Source organism: Electrophorus electricus, chromosome 2 (genome assembly GCF_041902795.1).
Source record: "Electrophorus electricus isolate QZ-2024a chromosome 2, ASM4190279v1, whole genome shotgun sequence".
NCBI classification, from domain to species: Eukaryota; Metazoa; Chordata; class Actinopteri; order Gymnotiformes; family Gymnotidae; genus Electrophorus; species Electrophorus electricus.
Window position 1 is genome coordinate 38,076,516 of NC_137498.1, and position 25,526 is coordinate 38,102,041.

At 43.5% G+C, this 25,526-nt stretch overlaps 1 protein-coding gene across 10 annotated transcripts in view; it reads left to right on the forward strand.

Moving 5' to 3' along the window:
• Positions 1-2,607: 2,607 nt before the first annotated feature.
• The window catches only part of atxn1a (ataxin 1a), a 64,299-nt gene continuing 41,380 nt past the window's right edge, over positions 2,608-25,526 (forward strand). For 3 of the 10 annotated variants that reach the window (XM_027006311.3, XM_027006308.3, XM_027006309.3), the window contains exon 1: positions 2,609-2,760. The gene's annotated coding sequence lies outside the window, so the exon portion shown is untranslated. Of the gene's footprint in view, positions 2,761-17,161; positions 17,292-24,824; positions 24,900-25,526 lie in introns of all 10 variants that reach the window. The other 7 variants (XM_081702448.1, XM_081702488.1, XM_081702458.1 and 4 more) reach the window with 4 other exon arrangements.

Genomic DNA, 25,526 nt, shown 5'->3' on the forward strand with positions numbered 1-25,526 from the left:
ACAGGCCCTTAAAATACAGAAACTGAATCCACATCTGTTAGAATGAGTGCTCAATGTTTGTATTAAAGATTCCAGAGAATTCTAACTAAAGGGTAGAGGATATGACTTTGACTGACCTTTGTGGAATTAATTTATTATTTAAAGTAAACTGAAAAGGAAAAGGTCCAGCCTCTATCAGGGAAAATACTTCCTGAGAGTGTTCAGAGAAATGAAACGAGAATAATGAAATGAAAACACAAATGTGGTGGTTATACAACACTATTTCTCTATTTCTCCCTTAAAATAGTCTAATATAATGGTTCTCTCAAAGATGCTAAGGGTTATGTACTGGTTATGCTTTTAAAAATTAATTTTTATTTATATAAAATTAATTTATATTATTTTTTATTATTTTTTTATCATTGAGATCATGTCTTGTTTGACAATAGTTACAACTGCTTTCACTGTAAACATTAATGATAAAAAACTAACCGATAAAGACTTAGAATAGTTAAAACTCATTTAAAGAGGTGATTCCTTATATATGCTAGCTGGAATATATTTCTATTACATGATTACATGCATGTATTTCTATGCATTATGCACCAGCAGAGATTAAAAATGTATTGAAAGCATGTATTGTCAAGAAACAATTACAAGGATGATATATTTTCGTAATGTCATGGAAGCGATTCAGTCTGGTTCTGAAAGCGGAACAAGAATTATTTAATACGTCATGACATTTGTGGTAATTCTTGATTTGTCCAGTAGAGGGGGTGCAACCTCGGGTATATGTAAATGTTGGGCCGGACTAAACTGCTGTACCAACAATATAGCACGAGAGCGAGGCACTACATTAATTACACTCTTTCATATAGGAATCGACAGGCGCCTTGATAACTACTCTGCAAGCAGTATTAAGAGGTGAAAGAAAGAAAGAAAGAAAGTTGTTTGCAGATCAGGATGATTGCTGTACAGTCTAATCCTCAAACAGATTTCTGACGCGGTCAAACGCAGAGGAATGTGTAGCTGCCCTGTGAGTGCAGGTTGACGCCCACTACCTGGACACGGTCTGACTCAGACACAGACAGCTCCGCCTGAGAGAATTCCCTTCACATAACATGTCAAATGCATCACTATGATTGAATATGTCTTTTTTTTTTTTGAACCCATGGACGCTTTGAGCTAGGAGCCCTGCTTTGATCTTCCATCTGGATGTGTGTAGAGTAAGATTAGTGACTTATCACGGAGGTATTTCTGCAACGCTATAGTCTGTAAACTAGTGGCATGCTGCAGAAACCGCAGCTCTCTTGTTCACAGGTGAACAGCAGCCCAGGAGATAAGGCACAAACACACACAGACACACAATTGTTCTAGGTGTTTTTGTAAATCCTGAGACTAACCCCATGTGTAGCAAAGATCTGACCACAAAGACTTTACTTTTTCTTCTATAGCTTTAGCTATGTTTAAGTTGCAATAACATTACAACTCTTTGGCACAGTTCAGCATAATTTTCCTCATTCATCCCTCAGTCATTTTGTGTGTGTGTTTGACAAATATGTTGAGGACAATTCCCTCACACACAGCATACTGGTAATCCAAATAATGATGAATTTATATATATATATATATACTCTCATTTGCTCAATTTCTCTATTTTTAAGATAGGGCCATTTAGTTTGTAATTTCTGCCTTTAAAATATTTTTGTTTATGTGTTTAAATACTGAAATCCAAAGAAGGTGATTCTAAAGTTCTGTTAACTCCCGTTAACTCCCATATCCTCCGGTCAGTACATCCAAACTGTCCATAAAAGATAATACATTCTCAGGTGAGAGTCTTAGAGAATCTGGTTTCCATAGTAGCACAAGCACAAACACTTCAGTAAGTCCCGTCTAAGTCATATTTAAGAAAGAGTGACACCAATTCTGCAAATATCACTCTACTTACGTTACATTTCTGCTGTAAATGGAATGTTCTAAATGTTCTATTTATGGGATTTAAGCATGAGCATTGGTCTTCACACTAGCTCATACCCACTGTGCTCTTTCACAGTGCTGCCACTGGTAATTACGTGCACCACCATTCAGCTGTGTTTCTTGAACATTTCTGAGGAAGGACCTTTATTCATCTGTTATCAGCCACCGAGGAAGGATTTAAACCAGAGTGGTGATAGCATTTGGGAAAGCATTATAGTTCACTCTTGAATGAGGGAGTAAAAAATCTACTTAAAATTCATAGTCCGAGCTATGAATTCAAAACCAGGTGCTGACTTAAAAGACCTCCAAAAACTCTAAATATTTTGTTTATCTACATTGTCTGCAAATATCTCTTCATACATGTCCTAAAAACAATAGACTAGAGAAAAATAATACTTCTGTTCTGTTATTTTGATTTCTAATGATTAGTGCATAAGATATAGAATTTCCGTTTGGTTTTGGTTAACTGAATTTTATATCAGCCAAAGGCATCACCCATCCCCCGTTTTTCATAATACAGTGTAGGCTTCGAAGCCTTAGCTAACAGGGCCGGCCAACTGCTCCATATTTGGGTTACACATTCACACACATACACACGCCTTCTCTCCGTCGCTCTCTCTCTCTTTCTCACACATACGCACTCACTCGGTCACACACGGGAGGTGGGAGCAGAGAGCGATATTAGCTCGGCTGCAGCAGACATCGTTGCACTAGTAGAGGGGAGACGATTCCACCGGCGAAGCGGGCGCAGGGAGCCCTGGTAACAAGGAGAGCCACACACTTCATTGCCCATTACACCATACAGTAAGTCATTTCATAGCCAACTGCTTTCTTCTACTTTATAACTCAAAATAGATATAAATGTATGTGGGAAAATGGCTAGAAGGAAAACTCGTGTCGGATTAGAGACTGACATTAATTTTAAAAAAAACTCTGAAAATTGTTTAGTCTACTTTGTCACTTGCTCGGAATCGGATGGTTTTATGCAGTCGGGTGGACTGTCTATAATGTCCCAGTACTTTTCATGTGAATCGAAAATATACAACTGTTATCAAGTGAAACATGGGAGAGCGCTAATTTGTTTAATCTGAGCCCAGGCAGGGAGCGCTGTTGCCGGGGTCGGAGTAAAGCAAGAACGCTACCTATCTGCGCCACTACAGCTGGTACAGACTCAAATTCCCGTAAACGCAGTTTTCGTGGTGGTGTACATCGCTTGCCCTGCTTTTCAGTTGTCGGTCTTTCGATGTGGCTTTTTGCACTTTTGCTGAGTCAACATGGTTGTGGGAACGGCTTTGACCATGAAATACAATCGCGGAAGTGTACGCTATTTTCTAGTAGAAATAGCCTCCTCGACTTCAAACCGTTCAGTGACACGGGTGCATGGAGATACCGACCATAAGTGAGGAATATTGCGTGTTTTGTGTCCGCTCATCCTATTTCAACAATTACGTCCAAGTTCAAACATGCTCAGAGTGAGTGACACTCCGTTGACGCTCGCGCTTCTGCGCTGATTGTGATGTCATAGGGTCCAGCTCTGCGGGTTATATAACGGGCTGCTGGGATCCCTGCTCATGCTTTCGGGTTTTGTCCACTTTGTTTACATTCACATCATTTATACTTTATTCGTTACGAGACATGGGCATTGGAGTTTTTGGAAAGGTTACTTCTTTATTGTAAATAAATAACATTTATGCAGCTATTGACAGTTTTTACTCGCTCAGTCAAGCGTTATGTAGCCGAAGTGGGTGCTCATTTTAGGTGCACAAGTTGGCAGTGGATAATTGAATCGAAGCTGCAGGAGATATGTTGTTTCCAAGCAGAACATTTCTTATTCTCACGAGTCTAACAGGGAGACGTCAGTGCATCTAGCAACCAAATAGGCAGTGTTGCTAATAGACATACTTGAAGCAATTATACAAGCCTTTCGATGCAACAGAGCAAGACGTGTTTTATTCATTGAAAAGCTGTTTGCCTCTGACTAACCTACAAATATATTATTAGATAACAAAATTATCCCAGGAGCATGCTTCCCTAAGGCTTTCATATGTGGTTATGGCGTGTTGCACTGTGTCAAACTTGCTGTGTTAATCCATCCTCAACACCACTTACTTTTACATGCTAATGAGTAGTAATTAAAACACAAAGTGTTGTCTAATCGCGAGCGTTCTTGTACGTCAGCTCATTTGTCTGAGTAACACACAGACACATCTGCCACGGGCTCCTTGGCGCTCATTCTTGTCAGTATTTCTCTTTAACTGCAAGTGCACTTCTAAAGGCACTAAAAGTGTTGTAACGGGCTCAATTTGCTGAACCATGCCGTGCAGGCGAGGCTAACCTTTCACGCTCGAGTGCCTGTGAAATATGGACACACCTCCACCTGCAGATACTGCTTACATAATGACACTGTGATTGACAGGGACAGTCTCAGCCAATGGCCAAGGAGAGCCAGCTGAACCAGAAATTTGTTTACACATCAGAAGGGAAAGCCCAATAGCAATCTGGCTTCACCTTATTCTTAAGAACATTATAAAACTAGGCCTATCCAGACAAGCTTTAAGCACACACTCCCTCACAGGTATGCGTGCAAAAGCTGATCAGGCCAGCCACACATTCTATTTTATCAGTACCCAAAAGCTCTGCTCAGTAGTGCACATTACTTCATAGTAGCTTCACTTCTTCATAGTATCAAAGAGCAAAGAGCTTGTAATAGGGACCAGGGGTGGGGGTTTGGGGTGGAATCAATGGTGCTGCTTCCAGACCTCTCCAGGACACTTTTATCTCAGCTTTATTCATTTGCTCCCCCTCCACTGGTGAAATACACAGACGCAAACTGCTTTTGTACTACACGGTTAGAGAGAGGTTTTTGATGTCAAGATGAAAAACATTCCTCGCTCCAGTGAGTGGAAGTCGGCATGCGGGTCATTTCTCTTCCTCGCAGCTCCCAGTGAGGACATTATACGCACATTCAATTTAAGCTCTTACTTTGTTGCAGAACAGAACAATGAAACAGCCTTAAATGGTAAAAAGACTATAAGAACTTTTATTTAGAAGATTTTATGGCCTACATATCAGCGAGTACTACCCTAGGTATACCATCCCTAATGAATCTATACCACGATGCAAAGTGTATTAAGACAGGACAGTGTCTGCGCTATGTGCTGTAAATCAGTGGAAATGATCATCTGAATAAAACATGCACATGTGAGTCTATCCATGTTTTACCTTACCACTGCAAAATATTACACAGTAATGACAGTAACTGTTGAAGTAGCCACATTAGCAAAATGTTTGGCTGGACCTCTATCTGTGGCTTGTGAGTTGCCTTTTTATTCTGTCATGCAGCAGTGAAAGTGGTAACGATGTTGGTCTGTAATGAATGTTATTGAGGCAGTGCTCATAGCTGGACCTCTGTGTACTTTACTTCAAACTAATTCTAGTGCTAATCCATATCGCCACGCTTCTTCATCCTTACTGTTGGCCTTGATACATATTTGATAATGTTCGCTTTACTATGATGGGCAGGGCAAACCTCCCAGCTGCCAAGGCCTCTGTGTATAATGAGGAACTTGCAGTGGAAAAACATGACATAAAACAGCCAGCTATTTTTAACTGGTTTACCATCAGTCTTCTGTTTCACTTGCTCATTCCAACAATTTTGGTAGTATTCACATGTGACCAAATTACTCTCAGTATCTTTGTTGTCAATATCTCTGTTCCTCTTTTGACAAAAAGGAATACACTGGTTATGTCCCCTAGATCAAACTTTGTTACACAAACAACAAACCTTATTAGATTATTTAATTCTGATGGATACTGTTGAAATGGAAACTTGGTCCTGTTGTTTGATATGTACAGAGGATATAGCTGATAAACAGGGACCAGCACTGTCATGGTGCTGAATAAATTCATTGACGTGCAATGAGCCCCCAAGATGCAAAAAAGTGAGGACAATTGTACATGAGCCAATGTGTTTTTCTTCCTGATGCATTCATCAGTCAAGTGGGGGCACCAAAGACCAGTTGCCACCACGACCCCAAAGGTTTCTACTCCCTCCCTCATCAGCTCCTGTCGACCTCAGACCCATCCCCCTCTTTACATCAAGCTGGGAAATAGATATTCTGTGCTATCACAGTAGGATTACAGGCTTGAATCTGACTGACAGGCCTCAGCCTGTGGTTTCAGACCAGCCAGAGGAGAGGAGGTGTGTAGCCAGTGGGAATGTAGGAACATCCTAGTCCAGGGAGCCGCTAAGCTGTCAAGGGTCGGGCCTGCATGCTGGGATACGCCGCTACCATGCAGAGCCAGACTTATCCAAAGCATGAGCGCCCAATGTGTCCTGTGCAAAGGAGGATATGCATTGAGAAAGGAATTCAGGAATAACAGGAAAACAGCACTGATACAAACAATCTGTGGAATAGCGAAACCCACCCTTACAAATGTTATTTTTGGCATGGTATAAATTTTCCTTATTATGCGTGCTTTAGTATGACTGTGACACCCACTGACCTGCAGTTGAGTCATCTTGAGGTGCTTACGTTATTGGAAAGACAAAACCAGCAGCATTCCAGGAAGCATGTTAGGGGGCTTTTTCCCTTCAAGCTTTACTTAATGAACTCACACTATGTGGTTTGGACAACAGGAGAAGCACTAGAGAAATGATGACAGGCTGATGTTAAGTAAAGTACTGGGTACCATGATAAGAGGCGGGCTAAAACGCTGCTCTGTGCTGCCCCACACCTCCTCTTTGGTGATGTCATCAGGGAAAGGAGCGAGAGTGTCTGGGTTTAGAATGAGATTTCCCCCCCCCCCCCCACCCAGCCTGCCACGTGTCTTGTCTCTGAAGTCCTCCCAGAGAGCGAGTGAAGGGAGACTGCATGAGAGGCATGCCTGTCCTCCACTTCTCTGCAGAGCTTTTCCCCTTTTCCATTCTCCTTTCCAAAAACATGTGCAATAGACAGCCAAGGGTACATCAAACATAGATAAAACTGAAATGCAACATTCATGGAATTCCTGTCATCAAGCTTAATATAACACCCACCTTAGTAGAGCATTGCAGATTTCATTTATAATCTTCATTTGTGTGAATAATGAATTCTTCCATTGTCATTAATATTTTTTGTAACTTTGGCCACATTGAATTTTTGAGAATATTGGGCTGCTAGGGCTGAGGTTCTGGCAGTGATGAATGGTGTGTTCTGCGGTAAAGAGGCTGCCTCTGATATGCGGCGCGTCAATAGTTGTGTGAGTAGCTGCAGCGCTCAGATGGAGAGGCAGGTTGACTGAGCAGCAGACTGTGGACTAATGAGGCCTGACACAGATAAATGTGGCTAATCCAAGGGGCCACACTGTGATGCTCTTTTCCAGGCATTAGCACGGAGACAGAGACGGAGTACTTTACTCATACACTGCTGGAGAATGACTCTAGATGTGTGACTGTCTGTGAAGCAGTTGATCCCCCCCCAAGTTTATTATGATAAACTGTGTATCCTGTAAACAATGTACAGTGATTTCATGATAATATAAACTAAGAGGTACAGCGTTTGTTGACTTTTTTAAGGGAGATTTATTGGTTGAAGTTACTTACGGGAGGATTAAAAGATCAGAAAATACATTTAGGATGTATATTGATATTATCATATTCAATTTTGTTTGCACCAACTAACAAGTAATTTTGGAGTATGGAGAGTGCTGTATATAACAAAGTAGGTTTGGGCCATTTTCCAGGGGTGCAAATATCACTGTCATCACAACCCATAGCTAGTCAGCTTGTGATAAGTCCATACTGACCTTAGTGCCCTCTGACCCTCTCTATTCCGCAAGCTTCATAGAAATCCACATTTAGTGTAGTAAAATAAAATTCCAGTTTCTAGTTGAACTGCATCCAGCAGTGATGTTGTCCGGGGTGTCGCATGCACAGGTGGGACTGGCCAAGGAGAGCTGACAGCTCATGCTGTGAAGGTTCCGCATTTCCTAATGTCAGTGTGTTGAGTGCCAGTCAGAGGGACCACCCCGAACGCACATTCATACTGCGGCCTCTAATGTCACGCATTTGTCCTTCATAGTAGGAGAAGGGAAGGAGTGCAGAGAGGAGGATCATTATGAACAGAGCTTTGGTCTGCATCAGAACAAGGGGATGCCCGGCCCTTTCTCTCCTGATAAGAGAAGTGGCAGTGAAGGACAGAAACTGTTGTCCTGCTTGTTGAACACTGCTGAGCACTCCCACAGAGGGAGATCGTGTTCACTGTTTAGTGTCACAAGAGGGTGGGATTCCAGACACAGTTGAAGTGCAGGCCACAATGAAGTGCTTTCAGTGGAGCCATGCCATGGATTAAGGCTTATTCTGTCTATAGTAATTTGACCCAAGACATTTTTCTTTCCTGTGCAAGAATTGGTGATTCTGTCTAGATTTAGCTCTGCTTGCTAATGTTGCACAGCATGTCATTACCACAGTTACCCCTGAAGCATGCCCTCCAACCACACAAACTTGCATACACACACAGACATTTATAGTGGGTGGTTTTATAGAGGCTGGCTGTTATAGTGAAAATAAGATGCACTTTAGTGGCTGGCTTGTATAGCATGTGTAGGAAGAGTGTCTAGGCAGATGGATGAGCAGGAGGGTGGGGGTAGCCATACATGCCATTTTGATGTGACCATGTGGCTGAACCTATCAGTCCTGAAAACTTTGCAAACATATTGCTCAGACGTGTTGGACCTATTAAGCATAACATAAATATTTTACATCTTCCTGCCTGGAAAGCTAAGTGTGTCCTAGACTTCCTGTCCCTTTTCACAGAAACAGATTCATCTGCCCCAGCCCAGCTGGAGAAGCACTTTTTCCAGGGAACACCCTTCTGTGCGACTCTGGGGTCCAGGGTCACCAGTGGTGAAGGTGCAGGGAGATGGCTGCTGCTCTAGTCACTCTGGAGATTACATCAGAACATGCATGCCACAAAGGGGCTGGAGGAGCCTCTTTTTCCTGTGGGGGAAATTATTTGATTTTGAATGCTTATATTGCCATAAACTCATTTAGTCTTAACACAAGCCCTACTTGGCCACAATCATGGTGTGAGGAGAGCTTTGGCTATTCTAACACAGCTGCTAATAGATGGGTAACCGGCTACCAGTATTTAGCAAAGTAGGATCACATCTATGTAGTGTTTTCACAGAACATTTGACAGCCACCCTGTTAGCAAAAAAAAAAAAAAAAAAAAAAAAAAATTACAGGCTGGATTCCCACTTTCAGGTCATGACTCCGAGAGTTCACAGAAAACGGCAGCTTCCAGAGCAAAATCTGCCAATTATATGTTCCACATCTTGCATGGAATACTAGGAAACTGCTGGATTAGAATGTTTTATTGAACTCTTTCAAAATAGGCTCTGGGTCTTAAGACTATTTGCCAAATGCAGAATCTGACTGTTCCATCAGTTGTAGCATTACTCAATCCTATCTGTTCCGGTTTATGCATTCAGGTACGTGCTGTTGTTGTTATTGTTGATTTTCATCTCCTACATTTTTTAATGCTTTGTTGTAAAGGCATTGCTCATCATTACATAGGTTTCCTGCTTTAGTATTTCTAAACTGGAGGCAAAATCCACCATAGCAAGAATTATTTTACTTGAATGGGGGGTGTTTGCTTTTATCATGGTAAAAGGTTGCCTGGCCTCACAGTTTGTTTATTGACTGTTGAACAGCGCAGTGTCCAAGTTACACTCCTTTTTTTTTTCTCCCGCTCCTTTTCTTTGAATTTTGTTGAAACTCACGGACAGTTTCCAGCTGACTCTGTGGTTGGCTAATGCCTTCACACATTCCAAAAGATGACACGAAGTGATACCGAACTGTCACTCGCTCAAAGCATGACACATGCTTTTCTCACGCAGCCAGTTTTATAGTTTGGATCATGCAGTTTGCCACTACTGTACAATCACATTTGCTAGCTGACGTACCAGAGGTCAGACTGACAAGGTTCTACCATTTTGATTAATAATGATGTTTTATTCATTGAACAGGTTGTTTAAGAAAAGCAGGCGATGCACATCTAGATGATTTTTGCATTGTTCTTGGGAGCATGGCAGACACCATAGCTGCATTTGTTGAAAGCACAGAGCAGCCTTCTCATAGTTAATTAAAGGGTTCCAGATCCTTCCCACCATTGCATATCAGTTACCTCGCTGCTCCTAGAAGCCTCTGTACCACTGATCAGGGCTCTACTACAGTGATGTGGCTTGTTGGAAGAGAATCGAGCCTTTACGTTTCATATTCAGGATGGAATGGCAGGGAGGACATAGATGTATGTGTGTGTTTGTGTCTATGTGTAGTTTTAGTTCATGAGTATTCTGTATGCCTTTGGGTTGGAGATGATGTGTGATCCATGTCGTGTAGCATGTGGAAAGTTGTGGCAGGTGTCTGCGCCAGGCCTGAAGGGAGTTCTGCAGGGGGCTGCCAGCCAGGGTTCTTCTCAAGGTGAAGTACAACATCTTTACACTGTAGGGGCAGAGTTCATCGACAGCACTCGTCTTCTGCTCCAGTGTTCTCCTGACAAGGGCCCGTCTCATTTTATTGAGTCACCACCCACACATTCCAGCTACAGGATGTCATTGTCCTCCCCTCACTTACACACACACACATGTACGCATGCATGCAAACACATGCACGCAAGCACATGCGCAAACATACACCAACTGGGTGCTATCTTCTGAACACCGGCTGTAGTTAATTGAAGATAGCCATTGTCCCCCAGGGCCCTTGAGAAAGTTTTCAGGCTTTGACGATTATGCTGAAATCCAGGAGGCCTCACATCTCAGTAGATATCATTGGTCCCAGTGTGCATTAAGGAACAGCATTGTTGTTCAGCAGGGAATGCAAAACAGCTCTCCTGTGTGTAAGTGTGTGCATATGTGCGTGTGTGTCTGTGCTCATGTGTATGTGTGTGTGTGTGTGTGTGTGTGTGTGTGTGTGTGTACGTGTGTGAGGATGTGTGTTTGTGCATGTATGTGTATGTGTATGTACACAAGCGCATCCTCCTGTCACCTCAACCTTCATTACACAAGCAGGGTCATCATATACAAGTCTCAGGGGAGAAGAAGGATGACTGCCTTTGACATGTCTCATGTACAGCACCACACATACACAGGCACAGTTGGGTAGAGAAATTGAAGGACAGACATGCTCTTTACAGCTTTAGTTTTAAGTACATTTACTAGGAGCTGTAGTGAAACACTGATGCAGATGAGACTACAGGGTTAGTAAGGGTTAGAAGAGGAACTCTGCTGTGGAATATGCAGAATGACTCACTGCCTGCAAGTGTCATCTATTGCTAACAAAAACAAAGGCTATTTTCTTCCTGATAAAAAATCCATAAGTTCATAGTGCATTCATTAGTCATTGGGTTACCCTTAGCTTCATGCTGCAAAATGCATGCACAACATCTGTAGATGGCATTGTATCATGACCTACATTAGTTACGATTTCTGGGCATGTCACTTCCCTATTCCTGTGCACTATGTAAATCTGTGGTTTTAAATAAAGGACATGCTGTGTGTGGTTGGACTCTTTCCAGACTTACAGTACTCTGGAATGTTTTTAAGATGAGCTGTTGAATTGCTGTATACATTGTCCTGAATGCATTGTGCTGAGAGAGAGAGAGAGTAAGAGTGAGAGAGAGACATGCAGGACACATTGCAAGAATACAGAGATTTTCAGTGAAAGATACATAAACATTCAGTTATACCATTCATTGGCAGAGACTCTTGATCTGAAGATTATAAAAGTATAGAAGAGCTTTGGTGGTGTAGTCACGTATACACTGTCTCTCTCTCTAAGTCTTTCTCTCTCTCTCTCTCAGCACAATGCATTCGGGACAGTGCATTCAGCAATTCACACACACACACACACACACACACACACACACACACACACACACACACACACACACACACACACACACACACACACACACAGACAGACAGACAGACAGTGCTAGTACTATTACTACGATAGAGTGCCATTAGCTGCAGCAGGGATCATACACATCAGTGGGCTCTAGGGTGTCTCGGTCTGACTGGCCACCACCTAAGATGAACTCAGCGTACGGTATGTGGACAAGAGACCTTCCTGACGCACATGTGCGTGGAAGCTCTGTCTCATTTATCATCCATCACCAGTAACAGAGGCATGGCAAGCACGGGATGTGGAGAGAAAGAGGAAGCAGGAGTTGGAGTCAGGGTCACGGAAGAGAGAATGTTTCTCTATTAAAAAGACACAGCTGGGAAGGGAAGTGGAGTCTCGCCAATATGAGACAGATTGAATAAATTGAGCATGTAGGAGTTGCTTTTTCTGCTGGTGGGGTGGGCAAAGACTGAGGTCTGGATGACTATCACAAAATCTACTCACTGTCTTTAGTGTGAGCTGTATTATAGCAGTGGAGAGAAAGACATAGGAACAAGCTCACAGAGTAAGACACTGTCTCCTCTGGTGACTCCTCCCTCCAGTTGAATTGCATGAATGGAAACCCTGTTTCCTGAGCAAGGACAGCCCTTGTTGTTGCTGTGTGTGTGTGTGTGTGTGTGTGTGTGTGTATGTGTGTGTGTGTGTGTGTGTGTGTGTGTGTGTGTGTGTGTGTGTGTGTGTGTGTGTAAGAGAGAGAGAGAGGGATCCCAGCAGACCTCTGTGCTGGTCATCGGGATGGGCTACTGTATCAGAGCCTTGTGTTAGAGATCTCTGCTCAGTGTGGAGTGCTGGGTAACCCCGTCAAGTGATGCTGGTGGAGACTGTCTGACTAATCGTGCTAATACTGCTCTGCTGGCATTCTCCATCTCTCCCCCTGTGTCCCTCTCGCTCTGTTAAGGTGCTTTTGTAATTAGTCCCGATTGGCCCAGACTCCATGACTTCTGAGGTGTCCGCCCTCTTTTACCCCATCTTACCCCCAAGTGCTTTTGCTCTGGCAGTGAGCAGCAATCTGCCCCCCTTTCCTGGCCCCAACGTTTGGTTCAGTGGGTGAGAGCAGCATAGCAAATGACACACACTCATCTGGGCTGTCAGTAGTTCTCTGTTCTCTGCTTTGTTATGTTGTCAGTTAACATTGTGGATATGACTTTGTGTGTGTGTGTGTGTGTGTGTGTGTGTGTGTGTGTGTGCGCGGAGTGGAGTGAAGTTTTGCAGTAGAGCATATGGTCTTGTCAGGTGTGTCTGCAGGTCCCACAGGTCAGAGGTCAGCCATCTGGTCAAGGGGCAGAACTTTCACCTGGTTGATAGGGCGTATGCTGTTTAATGTGGTTAAAGCCTAGTGTGTGAGTGAGGCTGGTCGAAGCTCCTGGACTTTGCCTTGCTTGATCAGTAACTGCTGTAACTGGAAAACTGGATGTGTGTTCTTTTTGTGCAGGATTCTCATACTGCCACTGGAGAAACTGGACCTTCTCCCTTCCACAAACACCCAGCATCTGTGTTGAAAAAGCCAGCTGTGTGCTCCTGTATTTGCAATATCAGCTGCTAGTGGGGTTTCACACTGAGGGTTGCGTCTGCGTCAAAATAAGATGACATTTTGAGGCCTGCTCAAAAAAGAGATTATTTTGCTGAGAGGGACATATGCAATTCCAGAAAGATCTGGGCAGTTCTTGTCTCGGTATGGAATCCTCTCATTTTATCTATCTCTCACTCTTTCTGTCTTCATTTAGATTTTGGTAACATCATACTACAGTATTGGCAGTTTTTTCATTGTTTTTTTAGTTTTACAGTTTTGGCCAACAGATATAGGTCGGAGTTGATCGTAATCAAAGAGCTATCTTATACTGTGCTTCTCAGACAGATCACCAGAGACAGAGATGGAGGGAAAGGGAGGAACAGGGAGGGAGAAATTGAGAGAGAGTATGATACAGAGAGAGGGAGAGTGGAAAACGCAGAGAGAGGGAGAGTGGAAAACGCAGAGAGAGGGAGAGTGGAAAACGCAGAGAGAGGGAGAGACCAGGCTCTTTGGCAAAATTGTACCTGATACAGTCATGCTAATAAAACTAACTTGAATTGAATTGAATTGAATTGAATTGAATTGAAGTGACAGGGAGAGAAGGTTTAGAGTGAGGGAGAAGAAGGAACAATAGAAAAGAGTGATAGACAGGACAGAGGGAGCAGAAAAGACTAAATGTGTGAGAATGAGAGCCTGTTAATGGGCGTGAGAGAGAAAAGGTTGAGGGCAAAGCACTCTTGGCCCATCTTTCAGTAATATAAACACAGCTGCTTATGTGCACAGGAGATGAACTTGACTGTGCTGTGAATCTTTCCTCACGGAGGGAAAACCCTTAGGAGCCAGACACGCACACACATACAAACACACACATCAGCTGTAGAAGGGCGTGCAACTGTGTTTACAGAGGACTGAAGCTCCTGTCTTGCCCTCTTTCTTTTTTCAGAATGATACTTTGATACACTAGATAAGAGTGGAGAGCTACTATTGTTCGTAGACTTCTTATTCATGGCTCTCACTGGGTTTTAGTACAATATCCAGGTGACTCTGTAGCTGTGCATACATTAGTTGGTTACAGGTAGCCAGCAGCTATGACTAGCTTTAGTTAGTTAGTAGGTATGACTAACATGTTAGTGTTAATCAGTTCACTGAGGTATAATGGGCTGACACCATAAAGGAACTATATAAATAGATAAATTACTAGTTTAAAGTATGTAACCTAAAGAGAGAGGATGACCCTCCACAACTGCCAAGCCATGACACATGAAGTTCTTAATGGCAAAATAAGTGAATGGGACTCATGTTGCTATTTTCTGAAAGCACAGCAGTGGTGTCATGGTGTATGTGCCCAGAATGATATAAGTCTAACCCAAAAGCTGTCACAAACTTGGAGACATAAGAAAGAGAATGGAACAGGAGCCAAAGGTTCTACAGTGTCTACAGTGTCTACAGTACAGACAGTACAGACCTACAGTGTCTTTCTGCAGAGTTGCCTTGGCTACTGTCTTATGTGACCTGTCATTGGTTGACTCGCTCTGTTCTAGCAACAGACAGTCTGATGGCATAGGAACAGAAAGAGAGTTGAATGTCAGTTAACTGATGGTCTCATCTAAGCATTCACTGGAAAGTTTTTGTGAAGTTTTTAAAAACACTTTAAACCCATCTGTTATACTAAGTTTTTAGTGAAATTCCCTCATGATCTTCAGCTGTATGAAGCATTCCGGCTTCCTCTGCACAGACATTTGTGGTTTTACTGAGTATTTTCAAAACTTCACAGTATCCTCTGGCATGTTTTTTTTTCTGTGTATGCCTTTTAGAATAATAGCTTTTCCATACTCACTCACGCACTCAAATTGTGAAGTGGGAGGAGTTTTATTGACTGCAGTTTACTATTACAGAGGTGTGATTGTATGGGAAGTGGGAGTGGCATACTATATGTCTACTCTGCTTGTTCATCTAGTCAGGTTTTTATGGAACTCTCAGTGTGAAATGAAACTGCTACCTACAGTTGTGGTGTCAGAAAAAAGAGGGCCTTTGCATGCGTGTATGTGTGTGTGTTTGTGTGGGCGTGCATGCATGTGTGTATGTATGTGTGTGTGTGTATGTGTGTGTGTGTATGTGTGTGTGTGTGTGTGTGTGTGTGTGTGTGTGTGTGTGTGTGTGTATGTGTATGTGTGTATGTGTATGTGTATGTGTGTGTATGTGTGTGTGCGTGTGTGTGTGCGTATGTGTGTGTATGTGTATGTGTGTGTGCGTATGTATGTGTGTGTGTGTGTGTGTGTGTGTGTGTGTGTGTGTGTATATGTGTGTGCATGTCTGTCTGTCTGTCTGTCTTATCTATTGCAGTTGCTCTTGTCCCTCCCTCCACAGTGTTGCAGAAGTAAACTTTGTTACTAGCTTAGTGGAATTAAGGTTATCTTGCTCTTCGATTAATTTCTCAGAACTGTGTCAAGGGGCAGAGGGGAAAAAAGCCAGCGTGCATGTTCACACACACACACACACACACACACACACACACACATACACACACACACATACATACACACATGCATGCACGCCCACACAAACACACACACATTGCAGATTATTCAAAGTGGGAGTATTGATGAAGAATCCATATAATTCTGATTTTTCTTTTGAATCGGATTCTGAGATCTCCCTCAAAGAAAGAAAAAAAGAAGCAAAAATTCTGTATCTCTGAGTTTGAGGGGAGATCTACATAAGCTTTATTAAAGTAGGTGCTGGTATACCTGTGTTGGTAGGACACCATATCCACCTTATCCGTTTCCATGGAAAAGCTCATATTCTTTCCCCCCAAGCGCTAGGTTTGCCTGATTGAGCTATCCTTTCCCTGCCTCTGTCCAAGATGTTACCTTAATCACTACGAGAGAAGCCAGGTAACCGAGGCAGCAGCTCTAGACTTGAACAGCCAAAGTAATGCATAGCTTACTGTGCCTTTTGTCATCTCGCACAACTCATTTCAAACAATTAGCAGTTTACTCTTTTTCGTCTCCCAGGACATCTCTGTTCCAACATCTCCCTTGACAAATGCAGCTCCTGCATTCCCTGCTTTCCGCTTCATGGGCTATGGCTTTGGAACATAACTGTGGTTCACTCAGAAAGCCTTTTACATAAATTCAGCAACTGGTAAGCAAACCTGTAACAACAGAGGTTTTAGTGCTGAGATCAAGTCTGGAACATTTACATGGCATTTAGCTGAGACTCTTATCCAAAGAGAGTTACAATTATGACAGTTGAGAGTTAAGGGCCTTGCTCAGGGGCCCAACAGTGGCAGCTCGGCAGTGGTGGGGCTTGAACTGTCAACCTTCCGATTACAAGTCAAATACCTTAACCACTGAGCTACACTACCCCAATATGAATATACGAATATTCATATGAATAGCAAGCAACCTAAATCAGACTCTTGCCTTTGAAGGAAACATTGGTTTGGAAAGAAGTGAACCCACTTGTGTTTCTGCAAAGAGCAGAAATAGTTTCTGACTCAAACAAACAAAGAGTGGTAACCATGCCGACAGCCACCTATAAATAGGGGCCAGTGTTTGTTTTGTGAATGCCCCCTCCCTTGGGACCTTCAGAGTCTCTCTCAGCCCTGATTGAGACTCTGGAAAAGAAGCATTCCCTCTCAGTGCACACCTTCAGAATGGAGAGGGTGTGGGGGGAAGGGGGTCTGGAATTGGAGTGGACTTAAAGTAGAAGTATTCAATCTCTGGTTTCCCATTCCATTCCAGGTTTTTGTTCTGCTACAGCTCCCAGCACATCCTGTCTTGATGATCAAGTGCCCTGCAGCCCATGATTGTCACTGGTATGAGGACCTGGGACAAATCAAAAACCTGAAATGTTTGCAGGATTGCGGAGGGGGTATGAGGACGTTACCTTTTTTGTTAGAGGACCTAAATGTCAATTGTATGGGAAAGATATGTTACAACTCTACTGCTTATAAAACTCACCATACTCTTGTGCATACTAGGACATCTCTTCTAGAAGATAACATAGATTATTGAGTATTGGTGTTTAGTGCTCAACTCAGCATTTAACATACTAAACACACAGCATTTAACGCACTGAACTGTCTCACAACAATCCTAGATTGCCCTGTACAATCACACCTTAACCCTTCTCTGTCATTCAGACCACAAATGACACATGTATTCACACAAGCCCCAACAAGCTGAACCAGTGCAGAAACCAGCCTGCATCTTCTTCCTGGCATGTGCATCTCTGTAGCCCAGGCCAGGGCATGGGTTAGACACAGCAACTCCGGACTCAGCATTCAGAGTTTGTCACTGTCCACTGAAAGAACGCCTTGATAATCTTACCTGTGGGGTCCAGTCTAAGTGGTGTGGTGATGGGTAGAGCTGGCCTGCTGCCTGGGCAGTGCTGGGGTCTCTGGTGACTGTGTCAAGCCAGGTGGCAAGAGCTCAACCTCTGGTCACAGGTCTGTGGAAATGATCAGCATGGCTATTTCTCCTCCTTCTCCTCCTCCTCCTCCCTACCACATGCCGTCTCTCTAACATGGTCTCACTGAGATCTTAAGCTACCTTCTTGCCTGCCTTTGGTCCACCTATTCTCTTTGTGCTTGTTACCTCTACTTTGCTTGATCACTTTCAGAAAGTTCCCGTGTGCTTTGGTTTGCACTTTCTCGACCTTCTTCTTCTTTCTTGGTGCTTGTCTGCATCTGCTCTCTTGCTGTTTCACCTTCACATGTCTCTGAGCTCGTTCCGCCCCCCAGATTTCACTTCTTTCTCTTCACCTTTTTCCTTCGTTCATCATTCTGTGTTTACTGGTCAACAGTGGCTGAGTGACTCATTAGCTTTTCTCTGTGGATGTGTGAGCAAAGCCAGTGCTGTTGCTGAAATCATCTTCCTGCTATATGCTCTCTTCTATAGTGTACCTTAATATTTAGTGGAACTAAGCAGAAAAGAAGGGGTGGTGGTGCGGTGGGGTGGTGGGGGCCCACCTATACCTCCCTCTATCCCGAGTGGCACCCTGCATCTGGGGGAAGAATAGGCCTGCGTCAGTGGACATGTTAAATGTAGACAACACATGAATCTGATAACTGCGTGTGTGCCCTACAGAGTCTGTGTAGAGCAGCATCTTGGGGTAGGGTGGGGTGGGGTGGGGTGAGGTGGGGTGGGGGTGGGGGTGATCCATGGTGGTTGTGGATCCAGCTGTAGTTGTAGCCAGCAGGGCGTAGATAAATCTTTCATGCTGATATTCCTGACTTCTGATAGATCATACTTTTTCTCTTTGGCTCCCACTCTCTCTCTCCTCCTCTCTGACTGTCTGTCTGTCTGTCTGTCTCTTACTCTCCCTCCCTCCCTGGTGAGCTTGCTCTCTCTTTTCATTCCATCTGAATGGATAGCAGCTCAACCACCTCCCTTCTTTCTTCCATTCTCTGTGTCTTATCTCCAGCGCCTCTTTCATTTGTCTCCAGTAGTGATCACTGCCAAGAAAGCCACTCATTCACTGGAATGCTCTGCTCAGTTCTGACTGCACACGCTGTCACAGAAACTCTTGCTATGCTTGCTTGTTTTCTTTCTGTCTCCTCCCTTCCCCAATCCGAACTTGAGCAAACCCTCTGATGTTATGTGTATAGTATGTCAGTTTGAGTGTGGAAACTGTGACTGACTGCTAGACCTGAGGGCCTGAGCGTGGAGCCCCTCTCCTCAGCCACTGTGCTCCAGTTTGCCACAGCTGTCAGTGCCTCAGAGTACCCAGAGCAATCCACCCCTAAGCAAACACAAACACACAGTCTCGCAACCCTGATGTTTGGCTTCCCCCTGGACAAAATGCTTTCTCTGGATGCTCACTCTGTTTTCCACCCTTGTCCTGGGTATGCTTATGTTTTTTCTCCCACTCATCCTCACACATTCATTCTCTCTCTCTCTCTCTCTCTTTCTTTGCATCTAATTGCTAAACAATGAGTTAATTACCTGTGCCAGGGCTTATGAATTTATTCATATAATCTGTAATTACCAAAGCCTTGTGGAGTGCTGAGCAGTAAGGTTCTCAGTTCACAAAGGGGCTGTTCATGTCTTCATTATGGGAGTGAGTGGCTCTGTATCCATTAGGTGGCATGGGAAAGAAAGGTGCTTCTCTTGGATACTCACTATAATCTGAGAACACACATCCCTCCATCCTGCCAAAAGTACATCAGGGTTCTTTTTCTTTGTCTTTACAAATGTCACCTATGAAAATCATCTATGGCATTTCAGTTAAGATGGGGAGCCGTCTTAACTACAAGCCACCAAGAAAAAGATATCCACTGTTTAAAAAAGGAAAATATTTGTCCTATTGATTTTATTCTGTTGTTTTATAAAAGGTAGATATCAGGTCAAAGTATATATAGAGTATAGCTGTGTGGATGTCTGTAGATTTGAGGAGATCTCCATCGATTGGCTAGTTTCCAATTAGAAACAGACCCATTGTGTTGCTCAAATGAACACCATTCCTGAAGCACCCAAGTAGGCTAGCAGTCCATGTTCATGTCTATGGAAATGCAGGGTAGGTCAGAGTCAGAGTTCTCGCACATTAAGGCTGTGTTTCCATTAGCGACATGACATCCAGCGCTGAGTGATGATCTTTAATATCTCTGTCTGCTCATGGGCTCAGGAGGAGCTAAACACTCCTCTGCAGCTGCAGTGCTGTGGGGAGAAAAAAAACTCCACAATATGCCTTCAGGAAATTTAGCTTATGAATCTTTTTTTCTTTTCAGGAGAAATGAATACAAGCCAGCTGCATATTCTTACTGTTTTGTAGTCACTCAGATCTGGGGCTGAGGAGATGCTGGGTAATTAGCCTAGTCCATATGAAAGTGTTGTATAGTGGCTAATGATGATCAACAAGTGGATGCCTTGTGCATAAATTAGAGTAGTTTTGGCCATGTAGTCTTTGGATAGAGCCTGGAGGAAAGGCTAGCCATAAGCCAGACAAGCTGGTCATGCTATCTGTGTGGGCAAATGGGATCAAAATAGTTGTTCTCAGCCTCTACATTTGCATTTGTAATGGTCTGTTCTCACAGTCATTGTTGTATGAGGCTACAGGTCTCGTGATCAGGAGGAATCCTGATCTTAGAGGCAGGAGCTCAGGTCCTAGTAGTTCCTCCTGTGGTAATTGGCTATGTTATCTCCAATGGCTTTCGCTTGCTCTTGGCTATCTTATCGTCACCTGTCTCTGCACGGCAATGAATTTACATTAATTTACATGTCGTCCCCTTTCCATTCATTCCATGCTGCTCTGATTTTTCATTTCTTGTTAAAAGGTGGAGCATGCCCAAACAGCTATTGGAAACAGCAGGAGTGATGACAGGCTGATGAAAAAAGTAATAATTGTGGCAGTAGTGTGGTGCTGATTTATAAACCCATTTTAATTTTCAAGGGTCCTTCCTTGCTCCTGTGTTTCTTAACTAAGTACAGTTTTCTACATAGGAGGAGCCAGTGGCCCATTGTGTTGGCCCAGGCTTCTGACTAGAAAGTGCTAGTGTAGAATTCTCTCTGCCTACACACTGCTTGCCTGCATGTATAACGTCCTCTACTTCTTAGAAGCAAACAACCAGGTTAAATAGGAAATCTTGCAACATGTCATCCAGTAACATTCCATAATGGATATAATTGGAGCATGTTTGGTACATGCTCCACGCTTATCCACTATAGCATGTTCCACCTTTATACGCTATGGAATGTTACACATGCCTTTAACATGTCTCAAATGGCCCCTATTATTTATGAAAGTGGTATTTGATATTTGCAGTGGGACACACCAGGTTGGCCCCTGGACTCTGTTGAGGTAATCTTCAGAACATGTTTAGTCAGTGCTGTTCATTGGGCTGGGCTCTCTGACTGTCAGGAGTAGAGGCAGAAGCGGGAGGCCCGGCCCCAAAGCCTTTCCAGAGGGTCGTGTTGTTGGCCGTGGGTGAGCAGCATGGGGGTGCATGGCTTTCTCCCTCTGCACAGTCTCCAACACCTACTGCCAGATACTTGCGGCCTCCCTGACTGATGTAGCTCCCAGAGTGACAGATACTGCTGGCTTTGATGCCTTCAGTGGAGGGGAGGAAACCATAGTTTCTCCCTCTCTCTCTCTCCATCACTTTCTCTCATTCCTTCTCTCCCTGTAGCACATAGTGTGTGTTTTTCTCTGTTCTTCTCCTGTGCTCACTGGCTCTCTGTCTATCTTATGTAAAGGGAAACTTGACATGATTGACTGTCAGAGACACGTAGTTCTTGGAATGTGGACTCAAGCAGCGTGTGCAGTTCTGTCACACCCTGAAGACAGGCCGAAGACACTATGAACTTTGCACACTTGTAATCGTGTTTGAACAACACATGTACCAACACATACACAGTCAGTAGTCTCTCTATCTCTTCCTCTCTTTCCCTGTCCTTCTTCATCTCTGCCTTTTCTCTCATTTTCCATCTTCTTTTACTCTCTTTTGTCTTCTCTTTTTTCTGTATCTCTCACTCTTTCTATCATACACCAACATGTAAGCCTGTAGGAGACACCAGAAAGAATTCAGAGATCAGCAGAGTATCTCTCTAAGATGGAATGATTCATTGTCACACATTCTTTCTCACATGCACGTACGCACGCACACACACACATACACATAGGAGAGCTTGGGAGCAGGGTATTTTTAGAGCACGTTGGCAGAGAGAGCTGGGCGTGTTTGTGTTTGTGTGTGCGTGCATGTGCGCATGCGTTCGAGAGTACTACACACAAAACCAGAGTGTGATCAAAGGAATGAAGTGACATCACAGAGGGTGACTCAGTGTGCATGTTCTCCATGCCTTCCCATGCTGGAGTGGCAGCAGCACAGACACAGAAAGCACTACTGACCCAGCACCATGGCTCTCAGTCAACCCACACACCTCTTTAACTCGTACAGCAGACTGTGCCAGCCTTCCACTGCTGTTATGCAAGCCCCCTCCTTTTTACTGTGCAACAGAGAGCCACAGCGCAGGATGGTGTCAGTGGAGACATACCAGGCTGGTGCAAGGGACATTCCATTCTGGTGTAAGCAAATGCTGAATTTGAGTTACTGAAGTGTCTTTGCAGCTGTCTGGCCATGCCGTGGGTCTGCACCCAGCCCGGACTGCTCAGGCAGGGTTGGGTACAGAGACAGGGGGAGATTAGTGGGCAGCTAATCGCGGAGGCAGAGTGGTGCTTTGTAGCCGGTTAGAGAGACATCCTGAGTGCATCAGCATAATGAACTGAGGGTCTGGTATTCTTGCTCTAATGATTACAGGACACTTTAACTCATTTACCTTGCATGATGCTAATGTCAGGACATGTGGTCAGCACAAGAAGTGGGTGTGTGTTCTGTTCATCTATGTTCTGTTCATGTGTATGTATACACACTATCCAAAGAGGTTTAATGGTGTTTGGCATCTGCGTTTGATTCTGTGTTTGTGTGTGTACAGTTGTGGCCAAAAGTTTTGAAACTGACATAAATTTTGGTTTTCACAAAATTTACTGCCTCAGTTTTTGTTTTGTTTTTCTTGTCAGATGTTCATATGGTGTAGTGAAGTACAATTATAAGCGTTTCATAAGTTTTTTAACTTTGCATTGACAAATACATCCAGTTTAAGAAAAGACTTAATATTTACTGTGTTGACCCTTCTTTTTTAAGACTTCTGGTCAAAATCTTGACTGATGGCAACCCATTCTTGCCTAATCAGTGCTTGGAGTTGATCACAGTTTCTGTGTTTTTGTTTGTCCACCCAATTTTCAAGGATTGCCCACAGGTTCTCAATGGGATTTAGATCTGGGGAGTTTCCTGGCCATGGACCCAAAATTTCAATGTTTTGTTCACTGAGCCACTTGGTTATCACTTTTGCCTTGTGACATAGTGCTCCGTCATGCTGGAAAAAGCATCTGACAAAAAAACTGAGCAAGTAAACTTTGTAAAAACCAAAATTTGTCAGTCTCAAAACATTTGGCCACAACTGTATATATGTACTTAAAATCCAGAAGCACTTGTGTGTGTGCTCCATATCCAAGGCTGTTTATGTGGCTTTGTGATGTATTGGTTGTCATACCGTGAATAATGGCAGCCCTCCAGGATTCTTTTCCTGTGTTCTCAATGTGTCCATAAGCCACTAAGGCAGAGGCTTTGCTAAAGGAATAGTGCAGTGTTGTTTCCTCAAAACAACACTGTATTTTTTGCCTTTTTCACTGTTGTAGAACTTCATCCAGTTCTGAGTTCTAAATGATCTTTTACAGCTGCAAGCATAAAGACTGTTCAACATCCTGTTAAATGTTTTTAATTCATGGGTTATGTGAATTATTAATGGGCATTATTCCATAAATAATAATTATTTACCAATTAGCTTGATAGCCTGTGTTATGGCATTTCTACAGTCAGTTCCCTCTGCTCCTGTGCAATTCTCTCATCTGTGGTGAAAGCAATGATGCCTCACTAGCCACAACATTCAAATCAATGTGAAGCAGTAAAATAGTTTCAGCTGAGTTAGATTACATGTATTCTTCCCCTTTTCAGGTCTTACGATAAGATTTAAATTACTGCACTGAGGATATGCCTCATCCTGTACACTATGGAAGGATTTTGTCTTTATATCTTACTTCACCAGCACATATTTCACAAAAATACAGTCAAACCCTTTGAAAATAATTTAATTGTGCAAAATATGTTTTTGAGGTTTTTTTTTCCTAGAACACACCTGCCTGTGTGGTGTACTGTGCACTAATCTCTTTCCCTCTCTAAAACACAATCTTTCCCTCCATGGTTCTTTTGCGGATTATTCCCTGCCACACACAGCCATCATACCAGCACCACCACCAGAACCACCACCCTGCCTTCACAGAGCCCCATCAGCCATTCACTGTGTCTCCTCCTCCCAAACTCGCCCTGTCTCAGCTCTACCTCACTGCTATCTGGAGCCATCTGAAGCACACACCTCATGACCTACCAGGGTGGAGCAGAAGAACACGATGTCAGGCATGTCTGACCCAAAGGAGATGGAGCCCTAGTGTGGTTGCCTGTCGGCCCACTCGCCAGGTGGTGTTCTAGCACATTCAGGCACGACACCCTTGGCATGAGCGCACCAGGAATGGTGCTGTCACTGATAAGGAAAGTGAAAAATGAAGGGGCTGCAGCCTGTGTTGTCTTTTACATATCAGAATCCCCACCCCCAGAGTGAAAGCACCCCACCCAGTTGAAACCCTGCTGTGGGGAGAGAGCAGGCAGCAGCTTGGTTAGCCTTGCCATGTCCCAGTGTGCCCGTGCTCATGTTTGAGGTGTGGCTGATGAAAAGACATCACTGAACGCTTCTCAGATCGAGACTTCATCTATTTTAGGGGCAGACGTTACCACATATGCAAAAAGAGGTGTGGGAGTGCTGTGGTTATTGTATGCTCTCTTTGTCTCCATGGCAGTGTGGTAAGGGAAGGCTTGGAGCAGCAGCCCTAGAAATGGCAGCCATCATGGGGAGAGGAGTCAGGCAGGGCATGGTGAGTTCTTTCCTAATAACATGAATAAGATGGATGAAAGGATGGCAACAGAGTACTGAGTAATCAAGCCAGCAACTGACTCTTAATACCCCCCCCCCCACACTCCCTTCCCTTCTCTTCCTCTCCATTTCTCCTCTTATATTAATCTGTCAGTGCCTTATACACTTGAATTTTCTCTCATTAATTTTTTTTTTTTAACTAATTGTAAGAAGCTGCTGTTTATTCAGCTGTTACAACCCTTTATGGAGACACTCTGAAGAGCTCCCTCTGCTGTCTGTGTATGGCATAGAAAGAGAGCAAGGAAAGCCTCCATCAAAGTCGCAGCACAACACCATCTTGTTTTCATAAGGACACTAATACTAGTCATTGGTTAGATGGCACCCTCAAGAAGATTACAAGCTGAGAGCATGATACATGATTGTTTTCCAATATTTACAACAGTCAACAACACTGTCATGTAGTACCAAAGAGGTGCTAGTATGACACTTATAAGCAGCATCCATTTTTTTCAAAGCTGTGTTTTCTAAAAACAGATATGGTATACAGATGATATGCACTAAAGATCTGATTTCTGTGGCTGGTGGCACAGCATGTTTAAATGCATTAGAAGCTAATAGAGTCACAGTG